This window comes from Egretta garzetta, unplaced genomic scaffold (assembly GCF_000687185.1).
Source record: "Egretta garzetta isolate BGI_Z169 unplaced genomic scaffold, ASM68718v1 scaffold61, whole genome shotgun sequence".
NCBI classification, from domain to species: domain Eukaryota; kingdom Metazoa; phylum Chordata; class Aves; order Pelecaniformes; family Ardeidae; genus Egretta; species Egretta garzetta.
This window is the reverse complement of record NW_009258620.1, coordinates 1377613-1398220: the sequence shown is the minus strand read 5'-3', so window position 1 is coordinate 1398220 and position 20608 is coordinate 1377613. Positions and strand designations below refer to the sequence as shown.

At 39.1% G+C, this 20608-nt stretch overlaps 1 long non-coding RNA gene across 1 annotated transcript in view; it reads right to left on the bottom strand.

Moving 5' to 3' along the window:
- Positions 1-15772, bottom strand: part of LOC118453295 — a 17210-nt gene extending 1438 nt beyond the window's left edge. Inside the window, exons 1-2 of the long non-coding RNA XR_004843218.1 lie at positions 15760-15772; positions 14636-14640 (exon numbers count right to left, since the gene is read on the bottom strand). This is a non-coding gene — a long non-coding RNA (uncharacterized LOC118453295). The remainder of the gene's footprint in view (positions 1-14635; positions 14641-15759) is intronic.
- Positions 15773-20608: the final 4836 nt, after the last annotated feature.

Here is a 20608-nt window from a genome sequence, read left to right as displayed (position 1 = left end):
GGGGGGGGGAGAACCACAATGCAGGTAGCTTTTTTGACATCAGTCAGCCCCTTAAAATCGTAGGATCTCTGTCAGAGGTCAGCTGGGTAAAACATGTTAAAAAGAAGTGATAGGCAGACTTAGAACAATGACGACAACAAAACTTCCTCCTATGGACGCCACATGTTATTCCTTTCAGGTACTACGACAACTAATTGGGGCACCCCCCTCCCCTCCCAAGCACATGGTCCTGAATATTTACACTCTCCCCTAATTAGGTTTTCCAGGGTCTGGTCTGTATCTTTGTAATTGTTAAAGTTGTATTGAATATGCTCATACAGTTATATAAAAACCACTCGTGGTATAATTATTTTTTTTTTAATGACTCAAATGTTAGTGCTATCCCCCACCTATGCCTGTGAACAATACACTCATTCCTGTTTCACCACGTTCAAGAACGGCAGTTATTCCAAGTTCTGTTTCAGAAGCCAACTTTTTAGGAAACTCAAGATGGTCTTTAGAACAACTTGTAAATCTGTCCATGAAGAATTAAAGGGAGTCAAGGCATTCTCCACACTAAACAGCAGAATCTAGTAGGAAAGCGGCATAGAGTTTCTCTGCAGGGATAGACAATACCTTTTTTAGTTTTTAACTAGCTCCTGGATAAAATATGGTGTATTCTCTAAAGAACTACACATTGAGATTAATTCCCCCAATACATGAAAATTAAAGTGGACTGCCAGCACCTGAAAGAATACTAAATAATCTGTATTAAAATAATAGCCAAATGCATCAGATTTGACTTTCCATGAACAAGAATTCTGCCCCCCCCTCCTCTCCAATACAAAGTGCTATCTATGTGTCACACCTAACCCAGCCTCAGACCTTCTATCACTTCCAGGCATCAAGGGTTTATGTTGAACACACATCTCAAGAAGGCAAGAGGACAGCAAGAAGAAAGCGAGCTCAGAAACAGAAGATTACAATAAAGTGCTGGCTGCAACTTGAGCATTATCATCATCAAACAAGCTAATAGAAAATTACAGAAGAAAACCAAGTTTTATTTGCATTAAATAAAAACAGATACTCTTGTTAGAGCACAGAGCATATGGCAAGATACAGGGTACAGAAAGCAACTAGTCTGCACAGAAATTATTATGGATTATGTTTAGAGAACCTGTACTTGAGGTTTATACAAAGCAACAGACTGGCAAAGGAAAAACCAAGATGCTTTGATAAATCTCAAGATTGGACAGTTAAAGGTTGAAAGAGGTACACTGCACAACAGTAGACACATTCAAATCTGCCAGAGTACAAGATCACTGCTTCTTTTCCCAGAGCAGTAGGAATCAAGAATAGCTATTAACTTCATTGGGAGCAAATCTAGTTAATGGTAAGGGTTTTTTTTTCCAGTAACTAGGATAGATGGGGCTTTTTTTTTTTTTCCAGTAACTAGGATAGATGGGGCCTCCACCTACCATCTCAGTTTTGAGATACAACAAGACCACAAAATTCTGAATGAGAAATTCAGGAAAATAGGATGGACTAAAATCAGAGTTGGACGTAGCCAGATGAGTTCCGTTTCCCACCAGATCATTGCTTTGCAGAGCTCAGTGTCCAACTGCAATCAGAACGCTCTATGAATTCAGCAAGGAGATTTCAACAGTAGTTCAACCTCAGAGCTTGATATTCAGGAATGGAGAGACAGAAATGACCGTCATTTTAGGCCATTTAAGTTGCTTGTTTATAAAGTAATGTGTATTTCAGAACTTGTAACACATTACCTGGATACCAAGCGCCATGTAAGATATGCTTCGTTGTTTTCATTTCGTACCACTATGCTTACCAAAATGCTTACAGAGCTGCATTTGAGTGGTGGCAATTGTTGCACATACACAGTTTACTTTCAGAAGGATTTTCCATACCTTAAGAAGAAATTTATCTAAATTCAACCGTGCAGGTTTAGAAGGTTGTATGTAAACATCCACATCTAAGGTCATCAGAAGTAGAAAGTCTTCCTTGATAGTTGGTGAAAAAGAATCTGGCATATCTGTAACCTAGCTACTCTGTTTTAATTCTTCCCCCCCCCCCTAAAAAAAAAAAAAAAAAAAAAAAGTCATCTAAAATATCCCGTTCTCTCCTCTTGGCATAAGGGCATCCAACCAGGTCCCATGAGGATGGCTAGTCTGCAGATGACTAAACTTAGATCAGATAAATGTTGCCTTATAGAATTTATATACCAATACACTGACCTATTTAAGTTAAAATCCTGTGTGATAAAAGAAAAATGATCTCTTACTGATCAAACTATTCAATAAGTTTCATTTTATCTCTCAGGTGAAACTGAAAATGAAACCCACAAGTGATTTGAGCTGGAAGTGTTTGGGTATATAAATTAACTACATAGTCATCTAAAATATACTAGAGACCAATTTATTAAACGTAATTGGGCAAACCACATTTGCTAAAATGTACACACACTTTCTAGGAAAAAAAACCATCTTCAAAGTCATGGTGGGCACCCAAAGCTTCTACATCCTCACACAAATCTGACATGCTGATTTTTCATTTTGGGGCAGCTATCGTCATACTCAAATACCGCAATTCTTTGTGAAAAAACAGCAGCAGAGCAGAATATGCCTCACACCAGAATGGCATTTCCAGGTCTCTTTTCTATATCATCTTAATTTATTTATTAGTATCTGTATTATAAACATAAGATATGTTGTGTTAAACCCTGCTGGGCAAAATGCCTAGGAACTAGACATTTTCTTGAAGTGTGTGTGTGGGTGAGACTGCCCAACCTTCTTCCACCTTCAGAATCCCTTCCTCTTACAGGGAATAAAAGGCTAAAAACGGGCACCAGCACTACAAATTCTACTTTCCAAGCAACTGTGATTATGACTGCAAGAATTGCCTACATTCAACATCCAGACTGCAAATTGCCTTTCATTTGGAATTGAAATTGTGTGGGTTTAGTACAAACCAGAGTTTGTTCACAAGTCTTTTGTGGCACTGTGCAACTTATAGGCTTAACACTGAGAATGACATCCCAAAATATCACAAAAATACTAATTTGGGTTAAATAACATTTCTGACAACATTTGTGCCTGTATTAATGGCTTGCAAAGAACTGAAGTGTCACTTGTTTTTCATTGCTAAGGATAACTACATAGCATTTCTATGCTACACGCTGCACAGATGAAATCCAACTGAGCACGCTCATAGTAGTTGGTCCAAACGTAACAACATGCTGGCCATGCTCATTTCCTCAAGTCTGGTTAAGGATAAAGCTGAGGGCTACAGACCCACATGACACTGCAAGAAGCCTAGAGCTCAACTGCCAGACAATGACTTCTTGGTGCTGAACAGCTGAAACTGTATTTGAGGATGAAACCAGACAGATACAAGCTGTCAGAGGGGAAAAGAAAGGCAGCAATGGCAAAGTCCACTGCCAATGAGGTGGAGGAGGGATATCACGGACGTACTAGAAAGACAGGAATACCAGAGACAGAACACAATGGGATGACTTCAAAGATGTGGCATGTTCCACTATGCCAAACAGTTGACTATGCACTTCATCCAAGCATGTGCTTCAAGAGGAGTTTGACTTTGATTGCTGGAATCTACAGTGTCTTGGTCACTTGGCAAGGTAGCTCAAAATACCGGTAAGTCCAGTACGTGACATGGACGTCTAACAAAGGAATACAGAAATCATTGTCAGGACCAGCAGGCAAGCAAGAGGGAATCACAAGAGGATTCGTATCACGCATTACTTCTGGATGATCTTCTTGGGTTTAGAAACAAGTGCCAGATTTCAGAAGACGAGCAGCAAATGCTGTAGGATTGGGCAGGGGGAGGAAGTACTTTGAGGTGGCGGTGAGGAAAGAGGTCTGTGAGAAAAATAGTAGTCATTCCATTTAATGTCTCAGAGAAACAGGGTCTGCAACTACTATTTTCAAATTGGTTTCCGTTGTTGTCACTGCTTTGTACTGTAGAAATCAAAGGTAATTTTCAACTAAACAGCGTTCTAGCTGGATAGGGTAACTCAAATAAAGCAAAACACAAGTACTACAAAACTTAAATCAATTAAGGTATTTCATTTCACACATTTGGGAAACCTGAGAACACATTCATAATAACAGCAGGACCACTTTTAAACAGCAGCATGCAGAGCAAGAAACATGCTGGATGAGGTCTGCAGCAAATACTCCTTAGCGTAACAGTACAAACAGGATATTGAAGAACAGAGGGATGTGGTTAATCCACAGTCTGATTAACAACTAATTTTGCAAAGCTTACATAAACAACTTGTGCGCCTGGGGTAAGCACTTCTCACAATAAGCCCTTCTCGCACTCATCGTTAGTATGTCTCTAATTCTTGCATTAAATTCTAAAGATACTGAAGACTTCCAAGTCTGTCACTGGGCAGCAACAGAGCTGGAACACCTTCTCCCCCTCACCCCTACCCAATTTATTATCTACTGAAAATATAATACTTTAATCACTTCGGGTTTTTTCCTCAAATGTTATCTATGCTACGCCAATGAGAGGTATATGGCAGCAAGACAGACTGAATTTCTTTCCCACATCCTGAAAATAAGAGACTTCAGTAATTAATACTACTTCTGATTTTAACACTACTTTCTCTACCTTGTATCAAATCAGTCAAAAACAAGTGTCCCATAAAGTAGCAGCATCACATTTGGAAAAGGTAAGCATCTAAATGCATACTTATATTAGGTTCCCTCTTTTGCTGATCTCTCAGAAGCTTATTGCAGGTTTTTTTTGGAAAAGAGCTCTCACGTACAAGAATTTCTCATGGCTGATGGAGCTCTATCTGGGATATGAAGCCCTTCAGACACTTCTCGCATGTACACTAGCAGCGTACATGAGCAAGATCTTCCAGCAAGAATTCCATGCCAGCAACTATGCTCTATATTGAGTGGGATTTTATAAATACAGTTGGTCGGCCAACTTGTTTCTACTGAGGTGGCAAGTAAGAAACTGGCACACACCTCACCTGCCGTTCCCATGCTAGACTTCTAGTTTGCACTGCTAAATACTTCTTTGTATGCTGGTCCATTGCTGAAAACCTTGCTATATTTACTCTAGTTGAATAAATCTGGCACCTGGATACCCAAGTGCCAGAACAATTATATTTTAAATACATAGGATATCTGCTATCCTTCACAAACCACTGTGATCCAAATACTCAAAACACATACCTGCACGCACTCTTGTGTACTCTAAGAGCACAAGGAGTATGACCAGTGGAAAACAGTAACAATGGCCACGTTACTCAGATTTCTCTTACCTTTCACATTTTTCTGATCTTCCTTTTATGAAGATGTGGGTTATTGATCACGTTTCCAAATGCATCCAAAGTTTCCAAACAATCTTTCATTTCTATCTGTTAGAAGTTTTCAAAATGCTCCTCTGTAAGCAGCTGAAAGAGGTTTTATGCCATACTACGCGGACATGGGGCAAGCTACAAAGAAGTGCGTTTTCAAAATGCTTCATGGAAGCAGGTGACATAAACCATCTCAGACGTATAGTCAGAAAAAATTAGCACAGTTCACTATTTCTAGAATTTGTACCTTTGGCAGTGTTGAGAAATTTTTAAGCTCAGAGTCATTAAACAAAAATGATGAAGCATCAAACTTCCACTTGCTCTTCCATATTCAGAAGCGTTAAAAGGTTTGCCTTACGTGAACATAACTCTAGAATCAAAAGCATCAAAATTAATTGCTAAAAGGATGAAGATTTATATCTTCCCAGTAAATTAAATCAAATTTCTTTCTTCACAGTACTATTTTTCAAAACCACCTTCCATAACTTAAGCTGTTGGTTTTGCTGCAAGTTTCTAGATGCTTTAGCAAAGGTAGAAGCTATGATTCCAGGAGACTTGATTAGAGGGAGCTGCTTAACTTGGAGATTTAGTAAGAAGCAATGCTGGTAGCAAGAGAATGCTAACTTCACCTAAATGGAAATAAATGTGATTTATACCTAAAAGTTCTACCATTTTAAAAGGTGGCAGACATAACACTAATACTCCATACGCAAAGTTTAAGCAGAAAACCCTGCAAGACAAAATGCTTGGGGGAAAAATCCATTATCTTTAGGTACAAGTGTAAGAGTGAAGAACAAGGGGAAATGTGTATTTGCACACATTGTGTGGAAATAGGTCTTCAGTCCACCTGATAAATGTTTTCACTATCTTTCTCCACATCCAAGAAAAATGGCATAAACATCCCAGAAGTCAGGCACCGAGATTCTACTGTCTTGCAACTAATGCTAGTTGAAGAAATTGCAGTCACTACCCTGAAGATGGAAATTGCTTTGGAAGCAATATAAGGAAAAAAAATATGTATAAGCATCCCTTACATTGGCACAGAAGTTTTGTGTTAATCTGGAGAAACCTCTTCAAGGCAAGAAACAGCACCCCATGTCACTTCTCTCCCCTCACTCAAGTCCAGGATGAAATCGCAAGCTAGGACCAAACATAGCTATGCTCACTTTTACGCTGCAGACTGCTTTCAAGCCTTATCAACTAGAGATTACAACAGGACAGAGTGGAATTTAAGCCAACATCCAAGAGGAGAAGCAGCAAAATTTTTTACTTACCCTTGTATAAAGTCCCTTGCAAAGATGACGGTCTATAACAAAGCAAGCCCATGCTAAGAAGTTAGCTATGCAAAGAGCAAACAGTATGAACCTCTTGTTGTGTTTACGGCTGATGCTACTTATGAAAGCTTCCCATGTTGTACTACAAGCAAGAGCCAATGCATTTTGATCTGCTTATGCAGCAAAACATATTTAAGCATGCTAATTGTGCACGGTGCATTCAGGAGGCCAGCAGATGGCAGGAATGTATTTTGGCTAGACATTCAAGTAGCCCGATTTTTAACATCCATTCAAATACGTGAAGTCTTGGATCCAAGTGTCACCTTTACTTCCAAGAATGCCCTTTTAAAGATACTTGTAAGATTCAAACATATGTGTTCATTCACAGAGTTCATACGTCATGACTGAAACACAGTCAATGAAATCACTTAAATTCTAAGTGGATTTTACAAAAGTTATCACCCTCAGACAGGATCCTTTAGTCAGAATTCTTTAGGGCATCTGTTCAGGACTCACCTCAGTAAAGGAAATAAACCTTCCAAAAACTACCTAGAAGACAGACAGGATGGCAGAGGGTGTTTTATATGCTGAAAAACATTTAATATTAGACTGGAGTGTGTAATTTCTGCCATGTCATCCTCATCCCTTCCCTCTATTTCAGGGAGTATTAAAGTACTTTGAAAGACATGTTAGGAAAGAAAATGAGACTTGCTCTGTGCTGCATTCAGAACAAATTTTGCCACTGACACATAGCAGGCCGTGATTTCAACCATTTTTAGCTTTTGCTTCAAGAAACTTGGGGGAAAAAAAAAGCAACCACAAACAAAAAACCAAAAGCCCAAACACACCTTAAAAAACCCCCAACATTCCAAAGCGGTTTAGGAAGATACGGAGACTATCTCACTGACCACTGGAATGACAGCTCAGAACAGAATCTGACAACTGCTTATTGGTCAAAAATCCGTGAAGAAAACCAAATGAAAACGTAGGATAAATACATGCGCAAAGAGCTTACCTTAAGCGGAATTTAATTAAGTTATTCCTCAAGATTGAGCTTTACGGCCCCAACAAGCAGGGTGCAGATGCTCTGCAGGTCTCACTAGTCCTCCTGTGCACCCATGCAGTGGTAACTTTCCCCATTAAGCGACTCAAGATTGCCTTGTACAGCCTCCAGTAAAGTGGTCCAATATAAATGCTCCGTGTATTAGAGCTGATCATTGATCCAGAAATGTCAGGAATTACTACTCAAGTATTATGTGTCCTAGAGCTTTGTTACAGGTGGCAGAAGTTTCTGCAACAAATGGTATTCAAAAGAAAGCGGGGAAGGGGTTTAGAGCAAGATATTCCTGTCACTGCCAACTTTTCTTCCAACAGCTTTTCCCCATCAATGCCTGCACAATCACCAGCTCAGGCCGTGAATCATCCGGGTATCAGTATCACATGCCACTTTTTAGAAGTGGGAAAACACAGCTAAGCAGCAAGATCCAAGATATTATTCAATGCTACACCCCTCTCAAGAAAATGAGTCGAAGGAAGGAAGGTCTTACATAACCAAACAGTTTAAGAGATCGGAAGTGCAGAAAAAAAAAGCCTGGTTTATGCTCTAGATGAACTGTATCAGAAATTGAAATCCCTTCATCTGTTCCCTTACTTACCAGGCTAAGAAAATGGAATAATCCCACTACTTGCTAACTGGCTTCTCCACATCAGTTTACTCCAATGTTAAGAGGATATATTAGAACAAACTGATCAAGAGTTCAAGTGCAAGAATTCTCAAGAACCTCACTAAATGAGCCCAGGAATTCTCAATGACTAAGGCCAAGGCTGTAACGAACAGACACTGCCATCTTCCTAACATATGCTAACCTAATTGGGAAAAGGTGGTAGATGTAATCCTGGACTAGCTACATACTTAGTGAATTTTAGTTTATTAGGAGGCATGTTAAGACAATTCCTTTCAGTTTTAGTCCCTGATTTAAAAATATTAATCTCTTATTGATTCCACCCTTCAGGCTGAACAGAGAATGACTTCCTATTGACCTGTAAGATAGTCTGACCTGGGTCCAACAAGCAATTCTATTTCTTGCCTTGAGCAGAACCCAGCAACACACTCACACTGCAACAGATACGTGGTATCTCAGCAGTTAGATTACCAATGCCATGGCTGATGCCAAATAACTTTCTACTACAGCTGAGAGACACTGCACAAGAACCAGATCCCTTTCTTATGGTCCTAGTGTTAAGGGAGAGCAGAGGAAACCTTCTGGAACAGATGACCATTAATACTCAAACTGTCCCATACCATGAAGCTAAGCTTGACTCCAAGACAGGAAATGGAGTTTTCTGCAAGAAAAGCCTAACTGCAGTGATGTCCAACTTAAGATTTCAGCACTAAAGGATCCTCCTTCATCACCACCCTAAAAAGACAGAAAAATTAATCCTCAATATAGTCGCACTGCCTCTGGATGCCCCCTCTTCTCAGCTAGCCCCAATCCTCTTTGTGTTTATTCCTCTTCATGGGCACAGGAGATGGTGTCTCAAGCAGGACTGAAAAGTTTTGGGAAAGGCACAGAATCTTTCTCCTATGTAGTTTTACAGCGAAGCCAATTTAGTTCAGCGTTATACTTCTGTTGGCCTTCCTCATCTTCTGCAGGGAAATTAAAGATTTCAGTTTTGTTCCTCTAGACCCTGTGAAGATCTTGTGCATGCCAGAACCCATTTCAGATTTCCCATCCCTCCCCACCCCCTGCCAATTCTGGATCTGCTATACATAGTCCCTCAAGCCTACAGTCACTCCAAAGCCACCACGTTTTCCTCTACTGATATTCTACCACAACACATCTTACCAGTTAATAACAGCACATCTTCTTAGTCAGATGGAAGACTGGGGGATAAACCAGGGATAAGCGTCAGCTATGGGGAGACTATAATGCTATGAATATTTACTCACAAAGCAATCTGTATGTGGCAGAAAAAACTGTTTCCGCTTGTTCTGAATGTGAAGGGTACTACTAAAAAAACCCAGCCACAAAAAGTACCATATGGCCACACAGCTTAGTATGGAGTCCATGAAAAAAACCTAGATCCCAATCACCTAGCTTATCACTATTTTTTTGACAGAAAAGAATCCTTATGTCTGAGCGAGATGTACCAAGCCAGCTTTTCTTCTTCATTTCTAAAACATTTTCCTTTCTACCTGAAGCACACCTGTAGTAACTTCTTGAGGACATGGAACTAGAGCTGGAATCCTATCTACAGTTAGAAAGCAGGTCAGATTAAAAGAGGAGGTAAAAAGAAGTAGGAAACAGAGCAGTAGGCCAAGCTTGCAGACTAGAGGTAGGCTGCCTAGAAAACCTACTAAAAGTTTATCTATGGAAGTCATTAGGTATCCTCCATCTGCGGGTCACAGATACATCAGCGTTGAGAAACGGAAAGAAACAATCAATCATGGAATTAGTTAATATTGATAAAGAACCCAGGAGCTACTGCTGCAGAATTCTGGTCAAATTTCCATTTGAACAGTTCCTATCCCTGGGCACAAAAGCAATTGCTGTTGCAGATTTAAATTGGCGTTTAGGAAGTTTCATGCTTGACTAGGTTTTGCGTTCACTTGAAGGCAGGGCTCACCAGTTTTCCTCTATTTTTGTTTCATCTTTGAAGTCACCATCATATAATTAAAACTAAGTCCTTAAACCCCTTCACACAGTTATAATGAGCAAGTGATCATAGTGGCCTATCTTTGAGAGGTCTGGTTACAGGCAAATACAAGGTAGGGTACCTATACTACGCACGCATAGCCCCAGAGGTACTGCAGACATTGGCCATGTCTCCTACAGATTAGTAGAGCAACCCTCTACTGCTCTCCTAGAAATAATAGCGTAATATTTTAAAAAGCAACCAAAAGCCACATCATTCAGAACAGCCTTAAATGGTTTTGTCGTAGTTCTCTATTAGGACTCGGGGAATTTAAATGCAATATTCTAAAAATGCAATGGTAGTTGTGGATACTTATTTTAACTACAAGGTTTAACTACCATGTCTTAAAACGCTTTCAAGTACTTCCATTTTAGATATACTGTAACCACCTACTCAACTGAATCTGCATGCCTGGCTCCATTAATCCCTTATTCCTGTGCTTCTGAAATTTAACATATGCCTTCAAGGTATGCGAGCCTGTGCTCTGTATTTCACTAATTAACCACAATGAAGGTGCTTTTAGTCTCTGCAGAGTGGGTTTTTTATAGTTCTCCCTCCCTTCCACAAGTAAGAGAGTTTCAATGGATCTTTTCCCTCTAACACATTTTAACCTTGCTCTGACTGACATCCAGCACTGCAGCAGCACATTTCTGTTTGACACTATTGCTTTTTGAAACAGGGGTCCTTTACCCGGCTGGCCACACAGGACATTCTAAGTCCCTTACAGCCACAGTTTCACTGCATATCTGGTCCATAACGCTTTGGACCCCTGCCGGCATACAGAGTAACGTCACTCCTAAGTGAGACAGTACTGAATGCTGAGCGCTCCAACTTCATATGTCCCATCACTGGACTATGGGAACAAGCAGGCAGTTGTCACCAAGATATACCATTCCAAACCACAGGGGAAGGCTACAGATGACAGTTGTCTCTGCATAGCTGGTGAAAGCTAGGCTGGGGAACAGAACAAGCAGCTAAAGCATATGAAGAACTACACCTTCTTTTGTTTTCCCACACCAATTACACTCAAAGCCCGTCAGAAGAGCAGGCCCTCCCACCCCACCCTTCAGCAGGTAATGTTTGCATGTCCATCACCTCCATGAAGTAATGCTCACCCAAAAAACCTGACAGCCCAAATGACCCTGGTTCACAAAAAAAACCTACTCCACAACTCTGCCAAGAGTAGGTCTGGCTTTGGCTACTGTAAGTCTTTACCCTCAAACCCATTTCTGGAAATGGAATTGCCTTCTGCACTGACAGCCTTCACTCTGAAAACCTTAACTTCTAATATCTGAGAATCAAAAATGCAAAGATGTAGAGGTGATTCTTGCCCTATTTCCCTCGCAACAGCTATTGTTTAAACTTGCTTTCTTTTATCTTGAGAAAAGGTTTAACTGTAACAGATACATTTGGCGAAAATACCAACCAGCTCTAGCATGGAGCAGAACCAAAATGGTAACTCCAAAGTATGCTGAACAGGGGGACTAGGCAGTCTTTCTGTTGGTTTTATCTTATTAAGCAGTGCCATATTCACTACAGCAGCAATGAAGAATGCAACAAGGAAATCACAAGTCATTAGTGCTTGTTAAAATTATTTCTCAATTCAAATAATTTTCTTTTGAAGCAGTTCTTCTTTAATCAAGATATGGCATACCTCATTAAAATGGATTTGCAATATTCTCCTTTTCTCTCTAGGCAGAGGGATACAAAAAAAAAACCCACCAAAAAACCAACCCCAGCACATCACACGTGATTCATTAAGACTATACCCTATGTTTTGATTTTTTTTTTTTTTTTAAAAAGGACCGCTAACGATATTAGGAAACCAATAACCCTGCAAGGGATAACATTTGTGTGGAACACCATGCAGAAAGGTATTCCAATGTTTAATTAGTTCTCACTGTGCTGTACAGCTTTAATCAAACAGCCCAGCCCTTCTTAACAGAAGTCTTTCAGTACCCAATGCAAAAAAAGCTGCCACTCAGGGTCTCAGAGAGCTCAAATTTATTATTTTTCGTCAGCAAATACAACAAAGAATTTGCTGACTAGTAATAAGCCATCTGTGCTACCAAACAACTATAAAGCTACCTTCTGAAAAGTTACTCCTTGGGTAACAGCTTGAACTAGTTTGAACTATGTCCCAAGTTTTCTAGTCTCTGACAACCTGTTTAGGCTTACTCCAATTTTTTCAAAAAGATGCAAGCAAACTGGGCTATCTCAGTACAATTAAGACTTTTAAACCATGTTGGATCTTCAGATGGCCATATCCAAGATTTTAGGAAAAAACATTATACTACTAAAAAGTACAGACTGCTCTATGGAATTGCCAAGACACGTTTATGCAATACTTCACCCTAAAGGGTCCTCTATATTTTAAGTAGAAATCCAGCATATATTGAATCCCTTATTTAGGGTGAGTTTTCTTTTTCATAGTTAACATTAAAAAAAGAAAAAAAATCAGATCCCTCGTTGAGAAAAGACTATCTACAATGACTGCTCCAAATCTGTAGAGGTGTGGGTTTTCTTAAAAAAAAAAGTCAACTTGGAATATAGACGTTCTAAAATCATGCAGTTTGACATTAGTCAGGGTTTTAAGTAGTGTGCATAACCTTGACCACCCCTGCTCTCCAGGATTAAATGCATTATTGGGCTCTCCTATGTCCATTCTTTTACAGTTGGACTCGGTGATCTGAAAGGTCTTTTCCAACCTAAATGATTCTATGATTTGCAACATGCTATAGGATATTTTTTTCGGTGCACAGATCAAACGATGTATCAAGAAGTTCTCAGTGAGAAGGGTGAGCTCTTTAATGAAAGGTATCCTCTCTCCCAGAGAAAGTATACTGTAAACCTTACCTGTCAGTTTGTCTGAGCTAAATACAACATTAATGTCGAGGTCGTTGCTTGTCGCATTTCCATTATCAGGAGAGTCTTTGCACTGAGAAAATCTGATCCACAGTGCAGCGGAGGTAATGGACAATCTGTGATAGTATTAGTGTGCTTTCATTCAAGAGCTAAACATGTTAACATACTACAAAAGAGCATTTTGAATGCGTGCATTGTAACTCAATAGCAATTTCCAAGGGAGCATTAGAGGCCCACTGTAATAAAAACCTCCTATAAACCTAAAACATTTTAAGATCGCCAGTCAAGCAACTATATATTCCTAATGCATAATGCCAAATAATGAATTACACCTTTTAAGGATGAACCATATTGGATTTTTTAAAAAGGCCGTGTGACGGGGATACAGTTCTTTGTCTTTCCTAAGCAGATCATTGTACATCTGATCATATGTTGTTTTGAAATCATAAACATTCGGCTTGTCCGGTGCTGGTCCTGGCAGTTTCACATGAGTCCCTGTTCCAAAGGATCGGACACTGAATCCTCGTTTGCTGAAAGACAGAGGGGAAGGGGAAGGGAAAAGGCAATTAGATTGGATGGACTTTAAACACCAAAGTACTGAAGAACACATAATGAATTTTAAAAACACCTCTTAGCAATCAGCCAAATCGTAACCAAACAGTTGTGTATCAACTAAGTTGCCAAGTGTACCCAACACGCATATTTCCTTGCCATTACAATCAAAACTCACACACCATGTCTAAAGGAATGCCTACATTATGGTACATAGCATTTTGGATATTTCTTCTGGGCTTTCAGGCATCTTGGATTTGCACAAGCACGCACTCTATATTCACCCTTGGACAATACAGTATAGGCAAAGATGGTTTTGTCTTGATATAAGAAAGTAAGTAACAATACCAACTGATCAATATTCATGTATTCTGCTAAAGTTGCTGGGCTAACTACCATATTCCCCTCACTATGTTGCCAAAACTACCTCCAGTGTAATTTAATTAGCCGAGTACAAACATTTGTGTGCCTGGCACTTTTCTCAAGTGGACTGGAAAACATATTGTGTAATTATCTTTACAGAAGTGGGGCACATATTCTGCTGGCTGGCACCTAAAACTCTTGGGTAAGCCAGGGATAGCTTCATTCCATTCCCATGAACAACTGTTTAATAATTATAATTAAAAAAAAAAAAAAAAAAAAAGAAGAAAAGAAGAGGCAGGAACCTGCTTGTCTTTAGGGGTAATGCCAAAACATTCTGATTAACCTAAAAACACCTACTTGGACCTAAACAAATCCTTCAATAATATTAAGAAACATTACAATATATTTGTTGAATAACAGGACTAACATGACCGAAAAAGGATTGTTTTCTGGTGGTCTAATGGACAAAGTTACATAGTAAAATACTGTCACTACTGTCCAGGATGCTGAAACGTCTGGCTTTATGATGACAGCTTCTGAAACAGGTCAAGACCATGGCTTAACCTAATTTTTTAAGGACCCACACTTTCAGCTTCAATGATTTATCAGAGAGAACAGTGTTAAAAGAAAAACAAAAAGCAAGCAAACAACCCAATGTCCCCCCTCTTCCCACCAAAATAAAACAGTAATAGAGCGTTCTTCTGAGAAGAGCACACAGGAAACTGGGAACCAATGCAAGAGTCCCAAGTACGCCTTTTGAGCAATAAACAAGTCACATCTTGACTCCTTAGTCTTCATGTACAAGATAGCAAGGAAATTCAGTAGAAGACATCCCAATTCAAATTGCATGTTTGCCTTCAAATGGCATCTTTGAAGTCATCCAAAAAGCTTCTACACTGAGACTAAGTGTGATCAAGCTTTGCCCCAAGCTCCAATGCTGCTACGCAACTATCAGTAGTGTTATTTCCTTTCATTTATCTTATTGGAACATAGCCCCTCTTTTCTCTTTCCTTGCTTGACTAAGCTTTTTCTTCCAGCAACTATTTATAGGTTCCTATTTCTGTAAACAGACAAGATACACAATTTTTTCATCTTTCTGCAGAACTAATGACTGAAAACGGACACAAGTGGAAAAAAGTGGAATCCTCTCCCAGCCCTCCATCACATTAACAGTGACTCATAACTGCACCAGCTACATTTAGTTTATTTTCCCTGCATTACTTCCAGACCCGAGTTTTTATTCTACTGCTTCTACTGGACACGAAGATAGCCACAACAGGTATAGAAGAAACAGCAGTGCTAAAATATTCATGTTTCAAATTGATCCTTTTTCCAGGTGTGTCACCCTCCTTCTTTCCTTTCTACATCTACACTTGAAGCTATTTTTGCTAAGAATTTTAATACCAATCAATTGAGAAACAATGGACTTCAGCACCTTGCACTTTCTGCCTTCTTTCCTTCTCTCCCACATTATTGCAAAGCAGTAACGTTATGACAGAAAAGTATTTTCTTCTGTGCTTTCCTCCTCACTTTTAATTTTTCCTTTAATATTATTCTTTGAAATACATCCGCTTGGGTCACGCATATTAAGAAGCCCATCTCCAACTGTCAGAAATGTCCTTGAAGTTTGCATGATCTCATATAAAGCAAACTAGAAATCTTCATTTGAAGTTACACACACCAAAAATGCGTGCCTCTGATGCACATGACCCATTGAAAATTACTTCCTTGAATAGCTGGAATATGCATTTCTCACATGGAGTTTCATGCTTTTGACGCTAGCAGTTGCCAGGGTACAGCTTTTACAATATTTATGCACCAGGTGTACTATTATGAAATATTCTTAAAAAGTTTCAGCACATTTCTTGCAACAACTGGGGGGCAGAGGAGAGGGAAGGATGGCTGCAGAGAACCATTATTCAGCAGAGCCTGCTTGTATTAAGCAGCTGGACAGATCTAGTTTAGTGAGTCATCAAGTATCTGTTGCAATGTGGCACAGCCTTTTAAAAATGAACATTTTCTACAATGTATACCTAGTGTTTGTTCTTGGCCTAGTAAAACTACCCAGAAGATGGAAAATAACAAGCTTCAACTTTACTATAACAGTAAAGGGTAAGATATACTAATATACTATCCTAGCACCGATTTCTGAAAATGCGAAGCTTAAACATTAACAGACCTATAAGTGTGAAGTTTCAGGAAGCTGTTTCTCTTAATACTATTAAGACCAATGTATGTAAACTATCAATATACTAAGTACAAATATAAGCCAGTATACAGATCTCACACCCATCAAGTATGCTCACCTCAGTTTAAGTCCAAAGCTCATTACAATGGGATCACATGCACTAATCATGTGCCTGTGAGTTTATAGACTTTTAACTGAAAAACCTGAAAACAGTCATTGTATTTCCCTCCACAGAATATCAGAGCTCACTGCAATTACTGCTTCTCATCTGGGACACAACTGCTGCTGAAAGCCAAGATCAACATGGGACTACACTAAGAAAGCACTAACACATGACAGAGTTGTTACCACTCAGTTTCAGGCACTGCGAGGATAAATAATATTAATCCATGCAAATTGACACATGAACTTTTATCCACACCTTTCTTCTATTTCACATTTTTATTTTGGGATCTCACGCATGCTTACTACATTAAGGTATTTTTCAGCTTACTGCAAGGTCATAACAGTGCAGCTTCTCTTCTTACAATGGCCGGTAATAAATATTACTAAACATTAAAGCAAATGCAATAAATTCTGCAGTACCCCCGCAGCTGGTAAAGATTTTCAGGGGACAAATCGCTAATTTTAATAAATCGCCTTCCACAACATGTAGAAGGAAAATAACAGTGCCCTCCTTGTAGACCACTTTAAAAATATCTTATGCTATTCAATCAATATAAAAAACCCGCACACTGTTAAATAGCAGGAACACAAGCATTGTTAACTAGTTTTGATTATGAAATCTTTAAAACACTAACAACTTGTTGTAATTTGCATTATTGCTGATAAGCTGTCAAATGAAAGTGCTTTAATATAAAAATATTAAAACATTTCCTTCTTCTTTAGGGTTTATTAATACAATTTTAAGATTTCTTAAATTAGGCAATACAAATTTTAATACTTCACTGCATTTAGCTGCTGACAGATAATGCCAATAGAGAAGCTGTGACTAGAAATTTATGCAACTGCAAGGGTGCAACTTAAGTTCTCTCACACAGTTAATGTTTAACTACAAATCATAACATCAATATGAAATTTTAATTTCAGCTACTAGGGCTTCCATATTGTAATCTGTTTACTGCCACAAAGATATCTCATATTCACACTGATTTTTCAACATTTATTTTCCTGAAACAAAGGAACATGTATGTAGCTTAAGTGCATATCAGTAGCCTACACATTTTCATTATCGGTAGTAACACAGAGTCCCTGAACTCAGGAGAGTGAGATAGGGTATCTATACGCTAAGAGCCTGAAAATACAAAGTTACCAGAGCACCTCCTATACACTGGGAGAGTTTGAAACTGTAACTTCCTTTTAAAGGCCATCAGTGTACTACCAAATAAATACACACAAATGGCAACCTCAAAGCTGATGTACAATAAAGTTTGGTAATAAGAGAAGTGCTACCCTTCCACCTTCCTCTTCTATGTTTGAAGGAGAACCATGGCCTAAGTCTGCATACTCTATGGAGAACAGGGGAAAAAAAAAACCAAACAACTATCCATATACAAATTATATTTGTAAAAGCAAGAAATGTAGGATGAGTAAGACCTGAGCTAGGGAATGGTTACAGACGGACATCCGGTTTGACAGCTTTTAAGGAAGGATTATGTCCTTCCGCATAGTCCTTATTGCTTTTCCTCTCTTCCCTTTGCTTTAATGTCTCAACATACCCCTATGGTGATGGTAACTAGTCTATCAATAAACTTCAAAGACTTTCAGTCTGACTTCTGCTGGCAGATTAAAACAAAATGTTTAAAGCCTGGTTAGTTAAGAAAATATGCAAGCGTACTACAAAGCAAATGGAAACTGTACTGAACAAAGATAACACCTGAAACTGGTAGATTGATTATTCAGATACAAAAAAGTTCCAATGTATAATTTGCTTTCCAGAGGCACAAGCGGCAGCACAGAGTTATCAAGTACAGTAAGAATGAGCGAGAAATTCAGGTTGGCAAGTGAGACTCATTGGAAGCCCCTCTGGACTGAACCACTGCAATCTAGGAGGACAAAAAACTTTGTAAGTGTCCAGAAAAAATAACTCTTTGTTATCTGGTACGTTAAGTTCCAAGAACAAAAAAAAATAATAATAAACACCACACCACGCCCCCAAATTGCTGAAGTGTGTGAAGAGAGTAGGTATTACAATTTTGCTTTTCTGAGTCTAAAAGAGGGAATACCAGGATGTTTTAAAATGTAGGTACACTAATGTTAAATCAAGCCTGTTTAAACCACTTCATGATTTCATGTGTTAAAAGAGATAAAACTACCAAGAAGAAACATAAAAGCAAGAAGTGATGGACTGCAGGTACTTCCAATAAAAGCCTACCAGGTAAACCGAACATTTCACCTAGACGTTATACATAGCAGCTAAATCTTATGTTTTACAAATGCATCAAAGTTAAAATTTGGACATTTCTGCAAGATCGTTTTTGGTTTAAGAGGAAGTAGCACACAATTAAGTTCAAGTTTTAGTAGGCACTAGGTAGGCCTAACATTTGGAAAGTAAAATAAGCTCACTTTACTGATAGATACTTTTTTTTATAAATTGAAGAATGGAGTAAGTAAAGATACTGGTAAAAATTCTACGTGAAAAAGTTGGCTTATGTAAAACCTGTAATTCATTAAAACACGGAATAGACTAGAGAAGTTAATTCTGAAACCTGACTTACAGCATAACAAAAATCAAAAAACCTCATCAAATACAAGATAAAAACCTCAACAAAAATTTTAATACATTTCCTAGCATAACTTTTTTTTTAAAAAAAGCCTACCTAAAATACTTATGCAAGATCTTAGGCTACACGTTACAAAGCACTATTTATGAACATTAATAAGATGTACAGCACTGAAGGCTGGATTCCAGACTTTGTTTTCCAGTAGTCACCTGCAGTTCTACAGAATTTGTATCCTTTTAAAGACTTGTAATCCCTTAACAAAATACCTTAAAGTTTCATAATACCTCTGCTTCTTCCTAATTCTTCTTCCTCTTTCAGTCACGTGTTCTTTCAAACTGTAGTGCAACATACAGCAAGACACTGCCCTGAATTTTTAAAGCAGACTGGCTCTGAGCCAATGCAAACATTTTCCTGAAGTTTACTGGCAAATGACCATTCTCATTGTATGAGCTAGTTATTTCTTTAGCACAGCACCAGCAATTTATCTCTATTTTGCCATTTATGTTATTCTTGCTATAATCACCTAGGATGCTGCTGAAAATAAACATTTTCCAAATATATAAATTTTGTTAATTTTTAATTAAAATCCCAAGGGAGAAGAGACTGTCAAAAAACGTTTCCCTGCCACATTTGCCAGAACAACATCAGTCACACCGGAAGTGATTTACTACTTCTGCAAAAACAAGAGAGGAAGAAAAAGGCTAGACATTAGAAGTGAAATTAACTTTGTCCTGCATACTTAGGATTCGATTAAAACTCAGTTCCAGTATTATCAGCGGAAAAACGACAGAAGAATAGCATCCTTCCCCCCCAGGCAGCTACTGGTAACATCATGTTTTCATACAACTGCCACACGTAACATCTGATGCCAAGTTTAAGCATTAACAGCATCATATGCTGCTCACAGTAAGATGGCTGCCAGACCAGATGCCTTTATTATTTATTCCTTTCAAGGCTGTTTTATTTAAGTGTAGCACACAACTTACACATAGTTGTTTGGCTTACTAATGTTACTTTCCATAACAAAAAAAAAAAGCGCCTTTATCATGTTCTTGCAGTGGGTAGGGACGATTTAGGAACATGATTTCAGGCCGATCAGGTCTCTCCTGTCCGTCAGTCCATCCACAGTCTCCCATCTCCCCTTGTGAATTCAGCCCAGCTGAAAACACTTGCTGTGCTAAATAGATGAACCCTCATAATGTCAAAGAACCAAACACTTTGTCCAGTTTTCCTGCAACAAGAAAAGGCTCCCTTCCAGTGCATAGAGTGGTTCCAGTCTTCAGATGCATTACGGGGCGGGTGGGGGAGTGGGGAGAAGAAAAAAAAGAGAGAGAGAGAGAGAGAGAAAAGGAGCATTTAAGTTTTCAGATGCTGAGACACGGGAGCTGTTCTGCACCTGTCGAATTCACCAGCTCGTGTTTTGCAGCACTGGATCCGGAGGTCCTCCAACGACAGTGGAGCAGACCCCACCGCACCCACCACTTCGCCGAACCCAGCCTGGAGCATGGCCCGGAGGAAGCAGGATGCAAACGGGACGACGTCCCCAAGCCCGTGGGCCCAGCAGGGTCAGGCGCGGGCCCCGAGCACGGCCTGGGAGCGCAGCCGGCGCGGCGTG